The 25,610-nt window shown below is 37.6% G+C and overlaps 1 pseudogene; it reads left to right on the top strand.

The window, feature by feature from the left end:
• The first annotated feature begins 23,650 nt into the window (after positions 1-23,650).
• Slc25a39-ps8 (solute carrier family 25 member 39, pseudogene 8) lies at positions 23,651-24,715 on the top strand (annotated as a pseudogene).
• Positions 24,716-25,610: the final 895 nt, after the last annotated feature.

The raw sequence follows: 25,610 nt of genomic DNA, 5'->3' as shown, positions 1-25,610 counted from the left end.
CTGTGTCTTGAGTTCACCAGGCAGCTTTCTTGCAGCAGAAAATTTGGTCTTACCTGTGGTCCCGAGGCTCAGGTTTGCTCGTGAGGTGCTGTCCAGGGGCTCTCTGCAGCGGCAGCAACCAGGATGACCTGTGCCGCCCCTTCCGGGAGCTTCAGTGCACCAGGGTTCCAGATGGTCTTTGGCTTTTTCCTCTGGCGTCCGAGATGTGTGTGCAGGGAGCAGTCTCTTCTGGTTTCCCAGGCCTGTCTGCCTCTCTGAAGGTTTAGCTCTCCCTCCCACGGGATTTGGGTGCAGAGAACTGTTTATCCGGTCTGTTTCCTTCAGGGTCCGGCGGTGTCTTCGGAAGGGGTCCTGCCGCTCCTGGGCCCTCCCCCACGGGAGCCCAGAGGCCTTATACAGTTTCCTCTTGGGCCAGGGATGTGGGCAGGGGTGAGCAGTGTTGGTGGTCTCTTCCGCTCTGCAGCCTCAGGAGTGCCCACCTGACCAGGCGGTTGGGTCTCTCTCTCACCGGGTCTGGGAGCAGAGAGCTGCTGCGGGCTGGGATCCGCGGGTGTGGGACTTCCGGTAAACACAGAACGTGCCCGGTTTTAGAGAAATTCTGCTTCCTTGTGTCCCAAGCTCACCAGGCAGCTTTCTTGCAGCAGAAAATTTGGTCTTACCTGTGGTCCCGAGGCTCAAGTTCGCTCGTGGGGTGCTGCCCAGGGGCTCTCTGCAGCGGCAGCAACCAGGAAGACCTGTGCCGCCCCTTCCGGGAGCTTCAGTGCACCAGGGTTCCAGATGATCTTTGGCTTTTTCCTCTGGCGTCCGAGATGTGTGTGCAGGGAGCAGTCTCTTCTGGTTTCCCAGGCCTGTCTGCCTCTCTGAAGGTTTAGCTCTCCCTCCCATGGGATTTGGGTGCAGAGAACTGTTTATCAGGTCTGTTTCCTTCAGGGTCCGGCGGTGTCTGTGGCAGGGGTCCTGCCGCTCCTGGGCCCTCCCCCACGGGAGCCCAGAGGCCTTATACAGTTTCCTCTTGGGCCAGGGATGTGGGCAGGGGTGAGCAGTGTTGGTGGTCTCTTCCGCTCTGCAGCCTCAGGAGTGCCCACCTGACCAGGCGGTTGGGTCTCTCTCTCACCGGGTCTGGGAGCAGAGAGCTGCTGCCAGGAATGTTCTTCTTTATTCACATCCTCACCAGCATCTGTTTCACCTGAGATTTTATCTTAAACATTCTTACTGGTGTGAGGTGGAATCTCAGCTTGTTTTGATTTGCATTTCCCTGATGACTTAGTATGTTGAACATGTCTTTAGGAACTTCTCAGTCATTTGATATTCCTCAGTTGAAAGTGCTTTGTTTTGCTATGTACCCCATTTTTAATAGAGTTATTTGATTCCCTCGAGTGTAACCTCTTGAGTTCTTTGTATATATTGGATATTAACACTCTATCAGATATAGGATTGGTAAAGACCTTTTCCCAATCTATTGGTTGCCATTTTGTCCTAATTACAGTGTACCTTGCCTTACAGAAGCTTTGCAATTTCATGAGCTCTCATTTGTCAATTCTTGATCTTAGAGCATCAGTCATTGGAGTTCTGTTCTAGAAAATTTCCTCAGTGCCCATGTGTTTGAGACTCTTCCCTAATTTTTCTTCTATTAGTTTGAGAGTATCTGGTTTTATGTGGAGGTCCTTGATCCACTTAGACTTGAGCTTTGTACAAGAAGATAAAAATGGATCAATTTGCATTCTTCTACATGGTGACCTCCAGTTACCAGCACCATTTGTTGAAAATACTATCTTTTTTTCACTAGATGGTTTTAGCTACTTTTTAAAATATCAAGTAACCATAGGCATGTCCGTTCATTTCTGGGTCTTCAATTCTATTCCATTGATCTACCTGCCTATTTCTGTAGAAATACCATATACTGTTATCACTTTTGCTCTGTAATACAGCTTGATATCAGGGATGGTGATTTCCTCAGAAGTTCTTTTATTGTTGAGGATAATTTTCACTATCCTGGGTTTTTGTTAAGCCTAATTTATTTGCAAATTGATCTTTCTAACTCTGTGAAGAATTGAGTTGGCATTTTCATAGGCATTGCATTGAATCTGTAGTTCGCTTTTGGCATGATGACCATTTTTATAATATTAATCATACCACCCATGAACTTCTGAGTTCTTTCCTTCTTCCGAGATATTCTTTAACTTCATTCTTTGGAGACTTCAATTTCTTGTCATACAGATTTTTCACTTGCTTGTTTAGAGTCACACTGGACTATTTTATATTATTTATGTCTATTGGGAAGAGTATCCTTTACCTAATTTATTTCTCAGCCTGTTTATCCTTTGAATAGAAGAAGATGAGTTATTTGTTTGAGATAATTTGGTATGCACCACTTTGCTGAAGTTGTTTATCAGGTTAAGTGGTTTTCTGGTGGAATGTTTCGGGTCATTTAAGTATTCTATCATATCTTCTGCAAATAGAGATATTTTGACTTCTTCATTTCCAATTTATATCCTTTTTTCTCTTTTGTTGTCTGATTCCTCTGGCTAGGATTTGAGTATGATATTGAATAAGTAGGGAGAAAGTGAGAAGCCTCACCTGGTCTGTAATTTTAGTGGGATTTCTTCAAGTTGTTCTCCATTTAGTTTGATGTCAGCTATAGATTTGCTGTATATTGCTTTTACTATGTTTAGGTATGGGTCTTGAATTCTTGATCTTTCCAAGACTTTTAACATGAAGGGGTGCTGAATTTTGTCAAATGCTTTCTCGGCATCTAATGAGATGATCACATGTTTTTTTCCCTTTAAGTTTGTTTATATAGTAGATTATGTTGATGGATTTACTCATATTGAACTATCCCGTCATCCCTGGAATGAAGCCAATCATCATGATGGATGATTGTTTTGATGGGTTTTAGATTCAGTTTGCAAGATTTTTACTGAATAATTTTGCGTTGATATTCTTAAGGGAAACTGCTCTGAAGTTTTCTTTCTTTGCGTGGTTTAGGAATAAGTGTAATTGTGGCTTCATAGAAGAAATGGGTAGTGTTCTTTCTATTTCTATTTGTGGAATAGTTTGCACAGGACTGGTATTAGGTTTGCTATGAAGGTCCAATAGAATTCTCCACTAAAGCCTTCTGATCCTGTGTGCTTTTTTTTTTTTTTTTTTTTTTTTTGGCTGGAAGACTTTTAATAACTGCTTCTATTTCTTTAGGAGTTATGGGACTGTTTAAATGTTTTTTTATCCTGATTTAACTTTGGCAACTTGTATCTGTCTAGAAAATTGTCCATTTCTTCCAGAGTTTCCATTTTTGTTGAATATAGGCTTTTGTAGTAACATCTCATGATTTTTTTTTAATGTCCTCAGATTCTGTTGTTATGCCTCCCTTTTCATTTCTGATTTTGTTAATTTGGATACACTTTCTTTGCTCTCTGCTTAGTCTGGCTAAGGGTTTATTTATCTTCTTGATTTTCTCAAAAAAACCTGCTCCTGATTTTGTTGATTCTTTGTATAGTTCTTTTTGTTTGAACTTCATTGATTTCAGTCCTGAATTTGATTATTTCCTCCCTTCTACTCCTTTTGGGTGTACTTGATTCTTTCTGTTCTAGTGTTTTAGGTGTGCTGTCAAGCTGTTAATATATGGTCTCTCCAGCTTCTTTTTGGAGGCACTCAGAGTTATGAGTTTTCTTCTTGGTACTGCTTTCATTGTGTCCTATATGTTTGGGAATGTTTTCCCTTTGTATTCATTACATTCTAAAAAGCTTTAATTTCTTATTTTCTTCATTGACCAAGTTATCATTGAGTACAGTGTTGTTCAATTTCCACATTTATATGGGATTTCTATCATTTTTGTTATTATTGAAGAACAACCTTAGTCAGTGGTCATCTGATAGGATGCATGGGTTTATTTCAGTATGCTTTTATCTGATGAGGTCTGTTTTCTGACTGATTTTATGGTCAATTTTGGACAAGTTACCATGAGGTGCTAAGAGGAAGGAACATTCTTTTGTTTTAGGATGAACTGTTCTATAGTTATCTGTTAAATCTTCATTGTTCATAACTTGTATTACTTTCTCTGTGACTCTGTTTAGTTTCTATTTCCATGATGTGTCTGTTGCTGAGAGTTCGATACTGAAGTCTCCCACTATTATAGTGTGAGGTCTAATGTTTGCTGTGAGCTTTAGTAAAGTTTCCTTTATGAATGTACTTGCCCTTGAATTTAGAGGATAGATATCAGGATTGAGAGTTCGTCTTGGTGGATTTTCCCATTGATGAATACAAAGTGTTTTTCTTTATCTTTTTTTTGATAACTTTTGGTTGATAGATGATTTTATTAAATATTACGATGGCTATTCCAGGTTTTTTCTTGGAACCATTCACTTAGAAAGTTGTTTTCCAGCATTTTTTTTTATTAACTTGAGTATTTCTTATATACATTTCAAGTGTTATTCCCTTTCCCGGTTTCCTGGCAAACATCCCCCTCCCCCCTCCCCTTCCTTATGGGTGTTCCCCTCCCAACCCTCCCCCCGTTGCCGCCCTCCCCCCATAGTCTAGTTCACTGGGGGTTCAGTCTTAGCAGGACTCAGGGCTTCCCCTTCCACTGGTGCTCTTACTAGGATATTCATTGCTACCTATGAGGTCAGAGTCCAGGGTCAGTCCATGTATAGTCTTTAGGTAGTGGCTTAGTCCCTGGAAGCTCTGGTTGCTTGGCATTGTTGTACATATGGGGTCTCGAGCCCCTTCAAGATCTTCCAGTTCTTTCTCTGATTCCTTCAATGGGGGTCCTATTCTCAGTTCAGTGGTTTGCTGCTGGCATTCACTTCTGTATTTGCTGTATTCTGGCTGTGTCTCTCAGGAGCGATCTACATCCGGCTCCTGTCGGTCTGCACTTCTTTGTTTCATCCATCTTGTCTAATTGGGTGGCTGTATATGTATGGGCCACATGTGGGGCAGGCTCTGAATGGGAGTTCCTTCAGTCTCTGTTTTAATCTTTGCCTCTCCCTTCCCTGCCAAGAGTATTCTTTTTCCTCATTTAAAGAAGGAGTGAAGCCTTTTTACTCTGAGCTAGTGTCTGTCTTTGTCACTGAAGTATGTTCCCTGAATGCAGCAAAAATCTGGGTCTTCTTTAAATATCCAGTCTGGTAGTCTCTGTCTTTTTATTGGGGAATTGAGCCCATTGATGTTAAGAGATATTACAGAATATTGATTTTTGTTTACTGTATTTTTGTTTTTCCAGGTGGAATTATATTTATGTGGCTCTTTTCTTTTGGGTTTGTTGCAGAAGATTACATTCTTGCTTTTTCTTAGGAGTAATTTCACTCATGTTGAATTTTTCCATCTATTATCCTTTGTAGGGCTGGATATGTGGAAAGATATTGTGTAAATTTGGTTTTGTCATGGAATATCTTAGTTTCTCCATCTATGTTAATTGAGTGTTTTGCTGGATATAGTAGCCTGTGCTGGCAATTGTTTTTTCATAGTGTCTGTATGACATCTGCCCAGGATCTTCTGGCTTTCATAGTCTTTGGTGAGACAGCTAATATAATTCTGAAAGGTCTGCCTTTATATGTTACTTGACCTTTTTCCTTACTGCTCTTAATTGTCTTTGTTTGTTTCGTGCATTTAGTGTTTTGAATATTATGTGACAGGAGGTATTTCTCTCATGGTCCAATCTATTTGGAGTTCTGTGGGATTCTTGTATGTTTATCAGCATCTCTTTCTTTAGGTTAGGGAAGTATTCTTTTATAATTTTTTGACGATATTCACTGGCTCTTTAAGTTGGGAATCTTCCTTCGCTTCTATACTTATTATCCTTAGCTTTTATCTTCTCATTGTGTCCTAGATTTCCTGGATGTTTTGGGCTAGGTGTTTTTTGTGTTTTTACATATGTTTTTTGATGGTTGTGTTAATGTTTTCTATGGTATCTTCTGTCTATTGGAATCTTTCTTCTATCTCTTGTATTCTGTTGGTAATGCTTGAGTCTATGACTCCTGATCTCTTTCCTAGGATTTCTATCTTCAAGGTTGTTTGTTTTTGTGCTTTATTTATTGTTTCTATTTCCATTTTTAGATCCTGTATGGTTTTGTTCAATTCCTCCATATATTTGATTGTCTTTTCCTATAATTGTTTAAGAGATTTTTATATTTCCTCTTTAAGACCTTCTACTTGTTTACATGTGTTGTCCTGTATTTCTTTAAAGGAGTTATCATGTCCTACTTAACATTGTCTATCATCATCATGAGATATGATTTTAAATCCAATCTTACTTTTCTGGTGTTTTGGGATATCCCGTACTTTCTTTGTTGGGAGAACAGGGCTCTGATGTTCCCAAGTATTCTTGGTTTCTGTTGTTTAGTTTCCTGGGCTTTCTTCTCGCCATCAGGTTGTCTCTGTTGTTACCTGGTCTTGCTATCTCTGAGAGTGGCTTTACCCTGCTGTAAGCCTGTGGGTCTGCACTCCTGTAGACTGGTTTTCTCCCAGTAGGATCTGAGTACAGAGATCTATGTCACAGAGTAAGCTTTGAGCACAGGTGCGAGCAGGAAATATCCTGTTCCAGTCTGCTCCTTGTGTCCTGTGTCTAGAGGGCTCCAGGAAGTCTTCTTGGGTCAGGAATGTGAGCAGGAGTGGTGGTCTCCCCTGAGCTCTCAGAATTGCCAACTCTCTCCTCCAAGGGGTCTGAGTATCTGTGGAACCCGGTCATCTGTGGGTGCAGGAAGAAATGAAAGGATCCTGTCCCAGACTGTTCCTGGGTACCTATGGCCTACTGCTCCAAGTGGATTCCTTGGAGCAGAAGTGGTAGCCTTACCTCTGCTCTCAGTTGTGTCAGTGCTCCTGGAGACTGGCTTTCAGCTCTGGGTGTAGGCAGAGACTGGAAGGGTCCTCTCCTTGACTGCTGCTAGGTTCCTGTGTCCAGAGATCTCCAGGCAGATTCCCCTTGTACCAGGAATGTGAGCACTTAGGATTGATTCCCCATAGCTCTCAGGATTGTGCACATTTCTGAGAATCCAGCTTTCTCTCCCACAAGATTTGGGTACAGAGAATTTTGGGAGCGGGTCAGCTCCTGGGACAGGCAGAAACCTGAAGCTATTTACTCTTTAGGATTCATTGACAGAAAGACAGACAGAAAATTTTAAGTCATGCTTAAGAAGACACCATAGGTAAATCTAAATGTTCCTGCCTGTCTCTTACATATTCACCTGGTTTTACAGAACACACATAAATCCAGTGAATCATGAAGGGGCAGAAGTATGACCCAACTCCAACTGGAAGACAAAAAATAGCAAAATGTTACCAGAATGAATCTTCCTGTGAAGGAAAAACTTCAGCTAGCTTACTCTTGAATTTGTGATCACTGCTGTCTAGCTTTCTCCTCATGGTGTTTAAACAACTGACAGTGAGCAGGGTAAAGAAGTGGAGACAGAGTTGTCTCACAGTTTCCAGGTACCATTCCTTCACAACTTTAAGAAGCTTGTCATGCAAATACTCAGGAAAATAAGGACTATGAAAGCTGATATTCAGATAGTTTTATTTTTTTATTTAGTCAATGACTGCAACTCAGGAGATCGTGACACATTCCTAACTGCTCTTCCCTATACTATAAACCCATCTAGATAGAGTCTCTGGCACACCTTAAGCTGTTTCCTTAGATATCCTAAACATACCAGAGGGATTAAAGCTGTATTCCTGAAGTTTTAAGTGACCCATATTTTAGTAAATGTCAATGATTTTTCTTTTAATTGGTAAATCAATAATGTCAGGTACTTGTAGTGTAAAAGTAATCAAATATAGACAAAGCTCTCAAAATACAGAGTGTTTATTAATATTTTAGTTTTCTGAATGTCATGTGGCAAATAATTAATAATTAAGATGCAGACACAGTTCTTGGAAAATGCATAATATTAGTGAGAAAACATGTATGGAAATATAAACATATTCAACACAATTAAATTAAAATTTGACAGTATTTCTGAATATTGATGGCTTATAAATGTTATACATTACTTTTTATTTTGTTATTACTTTTTAATCCACTAAGATCATTTACTGCTACCTATACACACGTGGATATGAAGCCATTAAGGGGATGCAAGGACCAGAAGTGCAGACATCCTGAGATGGCAGGACATACTGCCACTTCTGCACACTGCCCACATCCTTGGTCCAAGGAGAAACTGCACAGTGCCTCTGGACACAGGAATAAAGGAACAGTCAGCCGCTGGTACCTGCGGTCTGGTCTGAGCCAAGGAGAAAACTGAACCAGCCAAAGAGCTCCCTGAACCCAAATCTCATGGGGGAGAGAGCTGAATCCTCAGAAGTGTGGACACTCCTGCGAAGTCAGAGGAGACTACCTTCTGCCCACATTCCAGACCCAAGAGGGAATTGCCTAGTGCCAACTGTGTCCCCTGAGTGCAAGGATATAGGAGCAATCAGGGACAGGACCCTTCTGATTCCTGCCCATGACTAGAACTGAAAGACTGTCACCAGGAGTGCCTATGCAACTGAAATCAGAGCACCTATTCTCAGAAAAGGCTGAAAGAAAACAGGAAAACAGTTCTACAGGAGAGCTGACACAGAGGCCTACAGCAGGGTCAAGTCACTCTCAGAAACATCAAGACAAGCAAATACCAGAGACAACCCAATGGTTACAGGCAAGCACAGCAACCTAAGCAACAGAGACCATGACTACTTGGCATCATCAGAGCCCAGTACTGCCACCAAAGAAAATACTGGATATCCAAACACACTGGAAAAGCAAGATTTATATTTAAAAATCACATTTTATGATAAAGATGGAGGACTTTAAGAAGGACATAAAGGACTCCCTGAAAGAAATGCAAGAAAACACAAGTAAAAAAAATAGAAGCCTTTAAAGAGGTTAAAAAAATCCCTGATAGAACTACAGGAAAACAGAACCAAACAGGTGAAGGAATTGAACAAAACTTAAACAAAACTGTTCAGGATTTAAAAATGGAAATAGAAAAAATAAAGAAAACACAAAGGGAGACAACACTAGATATAGGAAACCTAAGAAAGAGAGAAGGAGTTGTGGATACAAGCATCACCAATAGAAAACAAAGATACAGACGAGAGAATCTCAGGGTCAGAAGATACCATAAAATACATTGACACAAAAGTCAAAGATAATGAAAAACCGAAAAAGCTCCTAGCTCAAATCATCCAGAAAATCCAGGACACACTGAAAAGATAAAACCTAAGGATAATAGGGATAGAAGAATGTGAAGACTCACAACTTAAAATGTCAGTAAATATATTTAACAAAATTATAGAAGAAAACTTCCCTAATCTAAAGAAGGAGACTCCCATAAACATACAAGAAGCCTACAGAACTCCAAATAGATTGGACCAGAAGAAAAATTCCTCCTGCACATAATAGTTAAAACACCAAATGTACAAAACAAAGAAAGAATATTAAAAGCAGTAAGGGAAAAACGTCAAGTGACATATAAAGGCAGACATATAAGAATTACATCAGACTTCTCACCAGAGACTATGAAAGCCAGAGGATCCTGGACAGATGTCATACAGACCCTAAGAGAACACAAATGCCAGCCCAAATTACTGTATCCAGCCAAACTCTCAATTAACATACATGGAGAAACTAAAATATTCCATGACAAAACCAAATTTACACAATATCTTTCTATGCATCCAGCCCTACAAAGGACAACGGAAGGAAAACTCCAACACAAGAAGAAAACTGCACCGTACAGAAAGCAAGTGTATAATCTCCTTGCAATGAAAGCAAAAGAGACACAGAAACCTAATTACACCTCTAACTTGAAAATAACAGGAAGTAACAATCACTATTCTTTAATATCTCTCAAAATCAGTGGACTCAATTCCCAAATAAAAAGAAATAGACTAACAGACTAGATGTGTAAATAGGACCCAGCATTTTGCTGCATTCAGGCAACAGATTACAGAGACAAAGACAGACACTACCTCAGTGTAAATGACTGGGAAAAAAATTCCAATCAAATGGAGTGAAGAAACAAGCTGGAGTCACCATTCTAATATTGAATAAAATTGACTTTCAATGAAAAGCCATTAAAAAAGTTAAGGAAGGACACTTCATATTCATCAAAGGGAAAATCCACCAAGATGAACTCTTAATCCTAAATATCTATGCTTCTGTGAAAGGGCACCTACATTCATAAAAGAAACCTTACTAAAGCTCAAAGCACACATTGCACCTCATACAATAATAGTATGAGATTTTAACAACACACTCTCATCAATGGACAGATCATGGAAACAGAAATTAAACAGAGACATAAAGAAGCTAACATAAGTTATGAAACAAATGGATTTAACAGGTATTACTAGAATATCACAACCTAAAACAAAAGGTTATACTTTCTTCTCAGCACCTCATGGTACCTTCTCAAAAATTGACCATATTATGGTTACAAAACAGGCCTCAATGGATATAGGAAGATAGAAATAATCATATGCATCCTATCAGATCACCACAAACTAAGATTGGTCTTCAACAACAATAACAACAGAAAGCCCACATATACATGCAAGATGAACAATGCTCTACTCAATGACAACTTGGTCAAGGAAGAAATAAAGATCGAAATTAAAGACTTTTTAGAATTAAATGAAAATGAATGTACAACATACCCAAACTTATGGGACACAATGAAAGCAGTGCTAAGAGGAAAACTCATAGCTCTGAGTGCCTGCAAAAACATTCCGTATAGAGCATATGTCAGCAGCTTGAAAGCACACCTAAAATCTCTCGAACAAAAGAAGTAAATAAATGCAAGAGGAGTAGAAGGCAGGAAGTAATCAAACTTGGGACTGAAATCAACTAGGTAGAAATGAAAAGGACTATACAAAGAATCAACAAAACCAAGAGCTGGTTTTTGAGAAATCAATAAGATAGATAAATCCTTAGCCAGACTAACCAGAGGACACAGAGTGTGTATTCAAATTAACAATATCAAAAATGAAAAGGGAGACATAACAACAAAATTCTATCAGACCTTCATAGAAGAGCTCATACCAATGCTGTCCAAACTATTCCACAAAATAGAAAAAGACAGAGCACTACCAAATTCCTTCTATGAAGCCACAAATACTCTTATATGGAAAGGATGCGAAGACCCAACAAAGAAAGATACCTTCAGACCAATTTCCCTTATGAATATTGATGCAAAAATACTCAATAAAATTCTTGCAAACTGAATCCAAAAACACATCAAATGATTATCCATCATGATCAAGTAGGCTTCATCCCAGGGATGCAGGGATCATTTAATACACAGAAATCTATCAACGCAATCCACTATATAAACAAACTCAAAAATAAGAACCACATAATCATTTCAATAGATGCTGGGAAAGCATTTGACAAAATTCAACACCCCTTAATGATAAAAGTCCTGGAAAGATCAGGAATTCAGGGCCCTTATCTAAATATAGTAGAAGCAATATACAGCAAACCAGTAGCTAACATCAAACTAAATGGAGAGAAACTTGAAGCAATCCCACTAACATCAGGGACTAGACAAGGCTGCCCACTCTCTCCCCACTTATTCAATATAGTTCTTGAAGTTCTAGCCAGAGCAATCAAACAATAAAAGGAGATCAAAGGGATACAGATTGGAAAAGAAGAAGTCAAAATATCACTATTTGAAGATGATATGATAGTATACTTAAGTGACCCCAAAAGTTGCACCACAGAACCACTTAACCTGATAAAAAAACTCCAGTAGTGTCAGGGTATCAAATTAACTCAAACAAATCAATATCTTTTCTCTACTCGAAGTATAAACAGGATGAGAAAGAAATTAAGGAAATGACACCCTTCTCAATAGTCCCAATTAATATAAAATTTCTTGGTGTGACTTTAATCAAGCAAGTGAAAGATCTGTATGACAAGAACTTCAAGTCTCTAAAGAAAGAAATTGAAAAAATATCAGAAGATGGAAAGATTTCCCATTCTCATGGATTGGCAAGATTAATAGAGTAAAAATGGTCATTTTGCCAAAAGCAATCTATAGATTCAATACAATCCCCATCAAAATTCCTACTCAATTCTTTATAGAGATAGAAAGAGCAATTTGCAAATTCATTGGGAATAACAAAAACCCCCAGAATAGCGAAAACTACACTCAACGATAAAAGAACTTCTGGAGGAATCACCATCCGTGATATCAAACAGTATTTCAGAGCAATAGTTTTAAAAAATGTTTGTTATTGGTACAGAGACAGGCAGATGGATCAGTGGAACAGAATTGAAAACCCAGCAATGAATCCACACACCTATGTTCACTTAATATTCGACAAAGCATCTAAAACCATCCAACGGAAGAAAGATAGCATTTTCCACAAAAGGTGCTGATTCAACTGTATGTCCGCATGTAGAAAAATGCAAAAAGATCCATTCTTATCACCCTGTACAAAGCTTAAGTCCAAGTGGATCAAGGACCTCCACATCAAACCGGATACACTCAAACTAATAGAAGAAAGAATAGGGAAAAGTTTCCAACACATGTGCACTGGGGAAAATTTCCTAAACAAAACACCAAAGGCTTATACTCTAATATCTAGAATTGACAAATGGGACCTCATTAAACTGCAAAGCTTCTGTAAGGCAAAGGACACTGTTGTTAGGACAAATCAGCAACCAACAGATTGCGAAAAGACCTTTACCAATTCTACAACTGATTAAGGGCTAATATCCAAAATATATAAAGAACTCAAATGTTAGACCCCAGAGAACCAAATAACCCCATTAAAAATGGGTACAGAGCTAAACAAAGCATTCTCAGCTGAGGGATATCGAATGGCCGAAAAAGCACCTAAAAAATGATCAACAACCATTGTCATCAGGGAAATGCAAATCAAAACAACCCTGAGATTCCACCTCACATCATTCAGAGTGTCTAAGATAAAATAACCCAGGTTACAGCATATGCTGGTGAGGATGTGGAGAAAGAGGAACACTCCTCCATTTTTGGTGGGATTGTAAACTGGTACAACCACTCTGGAAACAGTCTGGAAGTTCCTCAGAAAATTGGACATTCCACTACCTGAGGACCCAGCTATACCTCTCCTGGGCATATACCCAAAAGATGCTCCAACATACAACAAAGACACATGCTCCACTATGTTCATAGCAGCCTTATTTATAATAAACAGAAACTAGAAGGAAGCCTTCAAGAGAGGAATGGATTCAAAAAATATGGTACATCTACACAATGGAGTTCTACTCAGCTATCTAAAACAATGACTTAATGAAATTCATAGGCAAATGGAATGAACTAGAAAATATCTTCCTGAGTGAAATATCCCAGTCATAGAAAAACACACTTGGTATGCACTCATTGATAAGTGGATATTAGCCCAAATTCTCAAATCATCCAAGATGCAATCCACAGACCACAGCAAGCTCCAGAATAAGGATGACCAAAATACAGATGCTCTCATTCCTTCTTAAAAGGGAAAAAATAAATATCCATAGGAGGAGATATGGAATGAAAGTTTAGAGCAGCGCATGAAGGAAGAGCCATTCAAAGCCTGCCCCACATGTGTCCCATATATACAGCCACCAAAACTAGATAAGATTGATAAAGCTAAAAGTGCATGCTGAAAGGTACTGGATATAGATCTCTCCTAAGACAAACATCCAGAGCATGTCCAATACAGAGGTCAATGCTAGGAGCAAATCACTGAACTGAGAACAGGAGTCTGATTAGGGGAATTAGAGGAAGGATTGAAAGAGATGAAGGGGCTTGCAATCCCATAAGAACAACAATGCCAACCAACCAGAGCTTCCAGGGATTAAATCACTCCTGAAAGACTATACATGGACTGACCCAGGGCTCCAACTGCATATGTAGCAGGGAATAGTGATCTTGTGGTCCCAGAGGAAGGAGAAGCCCTTGGTCCTGCCAAGGTTGAACCCCCAGTGCTGGCGAATTTCTGGGGGGTGTGGTAAGGAATGAGGATGGGGAGAACACCCGTACTGGGGAGGTGGTGGAGATGCGGGCTTATGGACAGGAAACCGGGAAAGGGAATATCATTTGAAATGTAAGTAAAGATACATATCTAATAAAAATATTTTTAAAAGGGAAGACCCAAGGAACTTACTAGAGGCTATAATTCTAAAGAAAAGTGACTCTTAATTTCTCATTTACCATCAGTTCTGTATCTCTTCAGTTAGATATGTCTTAAGCAAGCCCTGTCATCTCCATGATAGAATTAAGTTTCCTTGCTCCTATAACATCGTGGTAAGGTAACTAAGAATGTGAGTTCTTTGTGAAGCAAGTTAATCTACAAGATAGCATTTCTCAGTAGATGTTCCTGTATTCCAGTTGCTATATTTCCTTCCACACTTTCAGCCATGATGATCTCTGAACCTTGAGAGGGATGAAAGAATTTGTGATGATATCCCATCTGAAGTAGAGCACTGGCATTTCCTGATTCTGACTGCTTTGAATAGTAATGTGCCTCTGTAGTAGCAACAGCCCTCTACTGAAAAAAAGCTTCTCGGGTTAAAGTTAGAAACAGCACGGCCTGTAGAAATAAGCATAGATGTTTAGATGATGCTTTGACGACTTGAACATTTAGTTGATCAACATCAGTAAGATTTCTCCTAGGGTCAATATTTTTTAAGTCATGTATTACTATCAGGCTTGAAACACAATTCATGAATTTCCCTATGGGAATCAGGCATAATTACCCTGATAAACTGTCTTGCTACTATTGTACCTGTTGGCATCGTGCCTGACAGGCCAGTAAGAGAGCATGCAGCATCCAGATCTGGTTAATACAATTCGTTTCTTTTCTCAAATAGCAGCATGTAGGCACATTTAGCATTATGAAGCTGGCAAGCAAGAAGAACAACCAACAATTAGGCAAAAAGGAATAAGCACCTTCCCCTTTTAATATAGGGTCTTTTGATATAACATAGAATAGCCATGAACTCATGGAAATTTTATCTAAGCTTCAGAATATTAGGACTATTGGAATAGAGAAGAACAATAATTTCTCTGTAGTCGCTTCAGTTCAATTTGTTAAGTTCAGGTGCAGAGCAGAGAGAATCAGAACAGAGAGGAGGCAGTTTTACAATGACAGTTTTACAGAGACAGGTTGCTGGTAAAGAGAGAACACGAAAAAGAATGAGAAAGAGCCAAAAGATTATAACATATTGCCAGAGTTAGTTTGAGTGCAAGCAAAGCAATTCAGTCAGAAACTGGAAGAAGCCTGTTTGAATAGATCATCTTAGAGAGGAGGCTGAACCACACAGCTGAGTTGAACCAGCCATCCAGCATTGAGAAAGAGCCTGAAAGGGAGAGCTTATTCAGCAATAAGTCTCAGAGACTTATACATTCTAGGCCTAGATTATCAGATTAGATTTTTGGCGGCTAGAAGCTTCCAGGGCTAGGCCTAAGAATAATTTGGTAGAAATGCTCTGGGCTCAGCTCAAGCTATGTACTCATAAAGACTGTGTACGGCTCTCATCTAACCCTTTCTTCTTTGAAAATAAAAATAAACATTTACACATATCCTACTTACAGTATTCTTTTAAAATATATGTAAATATATTAAAATGTATTTGTCTGAGTGAATCAAAGTTATTTGAATCTGAAAAAGCTAGGAAAGGAGGTAGTTTCTACTAGAACTAAAATTACATATAATTGTAAGTTGCCTAATTTAAGTGCTAGGAATTAAATGTGGTCTTCTAGAAGAGCAGAAATTAATCATAACCAGCTCCCCATCTACCTAGAACCATCTTACAGAGGTTTTTGATTAAAGAAATAATTCAATGATGGCACAAAGGACTAAATAATTCTGTATGGAGACTTGGAGAATTCGTAAGTCATTGTCATGCTATGTGCACACTGTTCACGTGCATCACACTTAACATCCTGTAATGAACATTTTCTCAAGAAAGGAGACCTTTCATTTCGAGCACATTTCCAAGCACTTTCTACCTAATATATTATTCATCATCACATTACTTTGAGAACATTGTTTACTCATTTGCAAAATTTCTTTCACCAAAGGAGATTAAGAAGATATTCAAAGCTCATTCATGCTTCAATAGAGAGAACACATGCTAAAATACAATGTTTGCAGCATACCTAGCAGGCAATGAAATAATGCCTATTGATTTTTAAATTATTTCTTTTATTTTTGGGATTATAGTATTATATTAATCTTACTTCCTTTCCTCTAACCCAAACCTCTCACGTAATCCTCCCTGTTTCCAGCTCTTTTTCAAACCGTAGCCTTTTTATATTACTTGTTATCAGCAATTAATAATTAATTCTATTAATTATTCTAAATTTTTATTTGTAATAAAATCTTTTTAAATTGAAAATAAAAACACATATTCGACAAAGAAACCTTTAAGAAGGTTATCCAAGCTCAAGACACATAAGGGGCAACACCAAGTTCTGGTTATGTGCATATAATAATAATTTAATGCACATAGCATGAAGCTAGCATACTATATATATATACATATATATATATATACATACATACATATATATATATATGTGTGTGTGTGTGTGTGTGTGTGTGTGTGTGTGTGTGTGTGTGTGTGTAAACTACAAAATTCTCCTTATCTATATGATTTCCGGGATGCAAGTACAAAGACTAGAAGAGGGTATCAAATCTGGAAATGTAGCTATAAGTCCTTGTGAGCTCTCCAAAGTGAGTGCTAGAATCATAATGCAGTATTACTGTAAGAGGAGTCATTTCTCCTTCAACGATGACATTTTGATACTTACATTTCTAATATTATGGATTCTTTCTACACTTTTCCTATTTTCACAGATTATCTCTAACTATAAAATCAGACATATATGTAGTTAATCAAAAATGTTGTATTTAGACTAGAGGGATATATCCTTCGTTAAAACCAATTATTGTTCTTTGAGAAAATTCACCTTTGAGTCCCAGCACTTTTGACTCATCACCTTTGTCAACTCCAGTTTTAGGGGATTCAGTGCCTTTGTCTAGTCTCTATGAGCACCAGGCATGCAGTATTATAAAGAAATACATGCAGGCCAAAGAATAATGCACATAAGTACATAATTTTAAAGTTATGCTTTCATCTATAAAAGTCATGAACTTATACTACCTTTGTTAATTTTGCATGTAATTAGCATTTTTGTGGGTGCAGAGTAATTTATGATATTCAAGAGAGTAGGGCTCCCTATGCCCCTCCCATTATTTTGGGGTTCTGGAAAGGAAACTGAGGGAGATGTTCACTGTCAAGAACTAAGTTACAACAGGAACTAGCCAGCAGCTGAGGGCCTCTCTCTTGCCCATATGTCCTTGCTGCGGTGTGTGGCCCAGGGCTTACTCCTTGGAGGCCGTGTAGCCCTTGGGGTTTACAATCTTTTTGCTGTAGGTGCATTCATTGTCATACCAGGAAATAAGTTTTGCAAAGTTATCATTGAGAGAAATGCCAAAGTTTTCATGTTTGACCTCAGCCAGGGGTCTAATTACTTGGACGTGTTGAAAATGTTGCTGACGATTTTCAATGATTTGTCATACTTCTCATGCTTCACGTCCACCAAAAACATTAGGGTACCAGCAGAAGGGGCCAAGATGATAATCCTTTTGGCCTCATGTTTCAAGAGAGCCCCTGGCTTCTCCACTGTGGTGAAGACACCAGTAGACTTTACAATATACTCAGCACCAGCCTCCCCCTATTGGATTTTAGAGGGATTTCCCTACAGGAAGACAGTAATGTGTTTCCTGGTGATGAAAAACTTCACATCTTGAGCATTGACTGTGCCATTGAGCTTGCCATGGGTAGGAGCATTCAGAAACATGTATACCAAGTAGTTGAGGTCAATAAAGTGGTCATTGATTGCAACAATCTCCACTTTTCCAGATACAGATGAGCTTTCAGTTGTTTTAACCACAAACATGCACACAATATGGACAAATCTATTCACTCCAACCTTCACCATCATGTCTAACGGACAAGGCTGGCACTGCATTAGAAGATGGCAGCTGTCCCTGAAACAGGACACAACTCACTTTCATTTGAACTTTGCATGACACTTCAGTACAGCGAATCTGAATGTACCAACATGTACACAAGGTTTCACAAGTCACAAACACTATGGTTTGGTTACAGAAGTAGTTTTCATTTAAAAATATTTGTTTTGCTTCATTATTAAAGACATGCTTGTTTTTACTGTATGTCAGATATCTGAGTTTTTTCTATTTTTTTATTTACTTACTTATATTTACTTTCAACATCCCACTCACTAGTAGCTGATATATTCATTTGACTTCTTTTCCTAACCTGAGGGTTTATTTTCTCAGAATTGTAACTTGGGAGATTACACAGTAGGTAAGAACACCTTTTGCCCTTGCAGATGATCCAGGTTCAGATTCCAGCACATGATGGCTCTCTACCATCCAGCCTTTATATGTGTCTTGTTTTGTTTGATTTTCTTTCTTTGTGTGTGTGTGTGTGTGTGTGTGTGTGTGTGCGTGTGTGTGTGTGTGTGTGTGTGTGTGTGTAAGAATAAAGATAATGGATTTTAAAAAGGAAAAGAAGGCATGGGCCGAATTTCAGGAATAAGAAGGAGAAAAAGAAAATGATGTAAATTAACACTACATATGAAAAGTCCAAAAACAAATAAGTTTTAAAAGATGTAAATTTGTACCCTTGACACTATGGAGTCTACTTTCCCCTTCTGTCATCTTGGCATAATATTTTTAAGCTTACATTTCATCTCCTTTGTTCCTTTACTGATTCATGATTTCAAAACTTTACCTTTCTAATCTTCTGTGTACATCGTATTTCAAAATGCCATGCTCTGTTTGTAATCCAGTGTTTAAAACTTCACAGAGTATAAGATTGTAGAAAAAGTAACAGTATGTTAGCAATGATACATTGCTTGATTTATTTAGAAATAAGCATATGGATCTATTACCATATTAATTTTAGATATAAAATATTACGACAAAGCAATAGATATCTCTAACACACTTATCTGCAATAAATTTTAACTACTAGTTGGCTTGTGAATTTTAATTATACACAGACATCAAATTCAAAGATGAGAAGTTATATTAAATGATAAAATGTTCATTTTTGCTTTTAATTTTAAACTTATTTACTATATAAATTTTGTCATAATTTTCTTACTTAATATTGCTGTTAAAAAATAAAGAATACAGGCCTGAAAGATGACTCAGTGGTTAAGAGTAGTGACTGCTCTTCCTGAGACCCAGTTTCAATTTCCAGCAACCACATGGCAGCATACAGCTGTCTTTAATTGAAGAACACAACATGCTAATACGGACATACAGGTTAGTAAAAAACACTAATGGACATGAAATTTTAAAAAATATAAAACAAAGAAAGAATACTAAAGGACATAGGACAAGGACATAGGACACAGTTTTCTTGTATTTTTATTGATATAATCAAAATCAAATTGATATCATCTTTACTATTTAGAAATTATTTTCTCCTTTTTATTGAAGTCTTTTCTTTTGTCTTACCATATACATTTGGTAATGAGTTATAATATATAACTCATTATATTGTTATGTAATTAATATATAATGTAATAATTATATAACATTATATAATTATTATAACGATAATATCTCAAATAAACTTTGTTTTGTACATAATAAAATTATGGCAAAATAAGTCTTTCAAAACATGTTATAGAACTTTTAGTGCAAAAATATCTATAGTAATATTTCTATCAAATTAAAATGAACATCGTGGGTAGTGTTGATTTTGTTCTTTTTAAATTTTTTTGTGCATGAGTAATTTTTCCAGCTTAAATGTATGTATAATATGTACACATTTGATGCAAACAGAGTTAAGAAAAGGGCAGCAGAGCCCTTGAAACTGGAGTTACAGGTAGATGTGGGTCATCATGTGGATGCTGGAATTGAATAGCCAGTGGTTTGAAACAATGAGCCATCTCTACCACCCCTAATATTATTTGTTTTTGTTCTTTAAATTCTAAATAATTTATGATGACTTTTATTTTTGAAATTATATTATTATGTCACTTCCACTCCTTTCTTTCTTCAATACCTCCTACATACCCCTGCTCTCTTTTACGTTTGCATTTATCTAATAATGTTCAAATTTTCAAAAGTCAGTATATTTATACTAAAAATTATGTGAGGGAGAGATTTTGTCTGAATGGCCCTTATTGATTGCTAGCTATTAACAGAAATAATGGCATTTATATAATTACAGTGGAGTATGTTCTATGACTCATGAGAAAGCACATTCTGTTGTATTTGGATAAAACATTCTGTAAATAGTTGAACTATTTGATTTATGACATTGTTTAACTAAAGCACATCTGAACAATTTTTGTCTGGGTGACATGACTTTAAAAATGGAATGTTGAAGCTATCCACTCTCATTGTGTAAGGGTCAACATGTGATTTAAATTTTAGTAGTATTTCTTTGATGAGCCTGAGTTCCCTCAAGTTTGGTGAATAGATGTAATAAATTGCAATGAACTCTTGGTAGATGTTTTCTTTGAAGAGTATTTGGTGTCCTGTCCAATCTCTTCTGATTACCTTTGTTTGAACTTTATTCTGTCAGATATTAAAGTGGTTACACAGGCTTGCTTCTCAGGTCCATTTTCTTGGAATATTATTTTCTCTCCTTTTACCTTACAGTGATATCTATTTTGACAGTGAGGTGTGTTTCTTGGATGCATTATGTTTTCACCTTCATTGTGTTAGTTTAAATTATTATTATTATTTTTTTTTGGTGAGGGGAGTTGAGACTATTGAAGTTGAGAGTTATCAATGAGGTTTTTTTTCTTTCTTTCTGTTATTTAGTTTTGGTAGTGTGACTTTATTTATTCTCCCTTCTTTTGATGTACTATTCTGGGATTATTTATTCCTGGTCTCTCTTAGGTATAGGTAATCGCTTTAGGTCGAATATTTTCTTCTAGTGCCATGTTTTTCTACTATTGTGATTTAAGTTTTTCCAAGTAGTCTGGCCTATTGAATGTGGGCTCTTAGAATTTTAAAAGATATATATATATATATGTATATATATATATATATTAAAATTTGATGATTGAGATTCCTTACTTATTCCCTCTTTTCTTTTCTGATAGGTATTTCTTTTATTGTCTAAAGTTTCTGTTTGTTTTGGTCTTCATTTTAGAGTTCATAACCCTTTTATTTCCAGTTTCATATCAGTTTGAGATTTCTTTAGTGATTCTAATTCTACTTTTATGCTTTGGATTGTTTTCCTCATTGCATTCCATTGTTTGTGTACTCACAAATTTTTTAAGGGTTTTGTTTATAACCTCTTAATGGTTTTGAACATTTTTATAAAAACTCTTTTGAAATCTTTGTGTAGTGCCTCAGCTACATTGAATATCTCAGGGCCTAGTGTTATATGGTTGATGGCTTCTGAAGTATTAATGATCATGTGTTACACTGGAGACTAGTTATCTAAATTGGAGATGATTGTAACTCTCAGTGTTGATATCTGGTCTTTTTCAGCATTTTGTTTCCTTCTTTCCTTTCCATTTCCCTGTCTAGATTTCTAAAAAGTGTAGTGGCTGGGTTTTGCCTGATGGATAGTATTTCTGACTCCCTGCTAGGTAGGGTAACTAGAGGTCCCAGTTAGAAATATGTTTCTAGATATTAGAGGCTGCAAAAAAGAATGGGGATGCTCTTGAGTACGGTGTTGCCAGAAAGATCCACTGTGAAAGGGTAACTAGGTGTACCATGAGGTTAGGAGGAGTTACCAGTGGAAGCAGAGAGGAAATCTCAGATGCAAAACTTGGTCTTCCACAGTTTTCAGGTGAGAATTGGATTTGGAAATCCATGGAAAAATCCATGGAATGAGTATAACACGGTACTTTTGATTTGACTTTGCATCTGAAAAGGTGAGACGTTGCGTCTAAGAAGCTGTGTCATTTTCTACAGCACTGGTACTTCTGATCTCCAAACAGTAGATATTATAAGAAATTAAATTTTTCTTGACATTTTATTCCAGAATGCAAGATACTACTGGAATTTTAAAAAGTATTTAGTAATATTTGATGGGAGGTACCCTTACAGGAAGACTTCCAAACTCTGTTCACTCTTTCATTTTCTTGAGATGTAGTTTTCTGTATAAAAATGTTTTATGTAACATTAAATCAAGGTGCTTGCTTGCCTCAACCTCTCAGGGTCACAGGCAGCTGATGGATCTTTGTGAAAAATACAATAAGAGGTTATTTGGTTTTTTGTCCCCTCATTTTTTGTGCTGTCTTCTGTGGCAAGAACAACCAAAACATAAAAGCTTCATGCATTTGAGTTTTAGACTTAGCCTCAAATATAACAGTAATACTGGAAATCTCTTGAGCAGGAAAATGATAAAGGAAGAAAAGTTGCTATATCATCTTGGTACAAAACTTTCTCACTTTCTCTATTTTTCTTTTTAGGAATAACTCTTCATTCTCATTTGAAAGCATTACTAGAAGTAGGCAGCATCCCAACTAGCCAATTAGTATAGTAAGATTAATGTGAAAAATGAAAAAGAAATAAAATGGAACATAGTGTGTCGCTGTCCAAAAAGGACTCTGCTTATTTTGTTCCAAGAGATTAATGGTTTTTATCATGGTACTTATTGAGTGTTTAAAGATTAAGATTAAGCATTACAATTTCACACTCACAAGTGCATAAACAAAAAATAAAACATCTTAGTTTTTATGAAAAATGTCATGCAAGATATTCCAGGATAAATATAGTGAGGAACATAACATATTTACAATGAAATTGGGAAATAGTTAAAAATTTTAGTGTTACTTAATAAGCATCCTCTGCCTTACTCTCTTTCCTTCTCTCTCTCTTTTTTTTACTCACTACATATAAAATCCAGAGTAAGCACCAAAGACAATATCTATTTGCTATTGATTTCTTGCTTTTATCCAAGACTTTGTGATCATGTTTGTTTTTCCATTAACACTTAGTTCATTATTAAGTGACTGATTTTTTCTTTATTTTATGTTTAACTTTCATATAGTCTAGACCTAAAATTCAGAAGAAGAAAAGATAGCGTGTATATCTCCATGTTAGTTATTTCCAGGCTATTTTGCTCAAAAATTCCCAGTAAGTAAGTAGTCCGAATATGTTTCATATTCCAGTATAATTGCTTTGTATTTAATTAATTATGTATGTAATTAATTTAATATGATGCAGGAATTATTTATATTTTCTATATGATGAAGAACAAATAGCAGTTAAAATAGATTTATTTTACTGTTACTCCAGATTCTCGGATTCTTGAAAATTCTTTGTCTTTTATTGGTGTTTTAACTTAGGATTTAAATAATCATTCTTACTGATGTGCCAATGATGTTAAAGCTACACATTTCTAATATATATATATGTATATATATATACATATACATATATACATATGTGTGTATGTATGCATGTATGCACACATTTTGAAAGGAACACCTGAAAAATATCCAGATGTCATGTATTTCTGTCCCTTAGCTAAGATTAAGTTAAGTCTCATAATGTCAACATAAAGGAATGAATGTATAGGTGAAACTGGAGTCTGTGGACTCTGCACTGGCTGCTGAGCTATCAGCCCAGCAGGCCGCTAGCATGGTGTGATGCAAACAATGGCTGTGAGATAGGTTTGAAAGTCCAAATGAATGGTCAGGGTCCTTGGGGCATTAGCCCCTTTCAGAAAATGGTGTCCTCAGGACCTGGGATTGTAGTGAAAGTCTGATTTCAATCTCAGAAAACCATGGTAGCCAGAGAATTGACACCTCCCTCCAGATTCTGGAGTCTCTCCTACACCAAGTCACCCTCGACTCTACAATCCAGAGGGAAGTGACTCTTATACTACAGTGGTGTCATGGAGTCCCTGTACCTGTGCCCAAATGGACTCGCTGTGACCCTTTGTTTCAGGATCCCATACTATTCCCTGACACCTTGGATGCCTTTGTTAAGATTGTGAGGCATGAAGGCAATAGGACCCTGTGGAGCATCCTCCCAGCCACCGTGGTGACGACTATGCCAGCTACCTCCATCTACTTCACTGCTATGGCCAACTCAAGATCTTCTCATGTGATCAATCCTTGACCTCTGACCTCGACTCATCCATAGTGGCTGATGTCCTCACCCACATGGACAATGTGTGTCAGTTGCCAGCTCCTTAAAGCTTGTGCCGACCAAAGTGCCTGCTCCAATATGACATTCCATGAACTAGCTACCTGAATTCAGCTTCAGTGGCTCAGGGGGACTAAAGCTCACTGCTGTTAGGCTGTGGTCCCACAGCTCTGTGAGATTTACCCTTCTCATCTGTGTACTGTTTCAAATATGAGCTGGTGAAGAAAAGGCTGAATGGGCTAAAACCAAAAGGACAGATATCTGTATGTGTCAGCTTTGTGGCTGGTGTCAATTCAGAAATGGTGCCTGCCACTCTTACCCTATACTTTGATGTGGTGAAGACATAGCTACAAATGTCACTGGGAACACTGGAGGCTGTGAGAGTAAAACCACCAAGAGATGACTCCACCTGGCTCCTGCTTCAGAGAATCTAGACTAAATCTGGTACCAAGGGACTCTGAAGTATTCCTCCCAAGGATCATCAAAGCTGTGCCCTTCTGCACCATCCTGCACCATCCTGTGCCATCATGATCAGTACTTACATGAGTTTGACAAAAGTTTCTTTCAGAGGCTCAACCAGGGGCAGTCTCTGGGCCACTGAAAGTTGAGGAGCAAACGGCTTTTACACTGGTAGGAAGAGAGGACTGAGCCAACATCCCCTGCCCTCTCAACCCAGTCACCCAGGCTGCCCTATCATTGAGGTTCCTGCTGTTCCCCTTCCCAGGATCCCCACTCTCTCACTATCAAGTTCAAGATCAAATCTGAAGATTGCTCCTGCTTTATATCCCCTTTAAGGTTGTTATAGCTTGGGCCCAAAGAATCAAGATCTCAGACCAGGTATTATTTCTAGACCTGTGTATTCCCTATCTAAAGATGATGACCTTAAGGAACAAAGGAAAGAACAGAGCAAGACAGACAGAAATACAGACAGAAAGACAGAAGAAAGAAAAATAAGGAAGGAAGGAAGGAAGGAAGGAAAGAAAGAAGGAAGGAAGGAAGGAAAGAAAGAAGGAAGGAAGGAAGGAAGGAAGGAAGGAAAGAAGGAAGGAAGGAAGGAAGGAAAGAAAGAAAGAAAGAAAGAAAGAAAGAAAGAAAGAAAGAAAGAAAGATATGTAAACATCATTCCCAAAGGCCTCACCTGCACCTATGATAAAATGTTATCTTGCTTGACCTGAAAATAATATCCAAATATACTTGCCCCTGCTAACATTTACTTATCCCTAACACTGATGATGCTACTTCGTTTGTGTAATGAGAACTTTGTTGGAGAAAGATTCTGCAAGATCAATATTAACTTTTATCATGAGCAACACACTGTGTTTTCTTTTCTTGCCATTTACTTTTGGTTTAGTTATGAACTAACTGCCTGAGTGAAATCAAAGAATCTATTGAACTCACAGTGAAATCATAGCACCTGGGTGAAAATAAACTGATCTTTGTGGATGTACATCAAAGCCTAGCAGAGACACTGATGCTTCAAGCATGGTATGTCTTTC

Source organism: Rattus norvegicus, chromosome 4 (assembly GCF_036323735.1).
Source record: "Rattus norvegicus strain BN/NHsdMcwi chromosome 4, GRCr8, whole genome shotgun sequence".
Lineage (NCBI taxonomy): Eukaryota > Metazoa > Chordata > Mammalia > Rodentia > Muridae > Rattus > Rattus norvegicus.
Note: the sequence above shows the minus strand (reverse complement) of the source record. Positions and strands in the feature narration are given on the sequence as shown.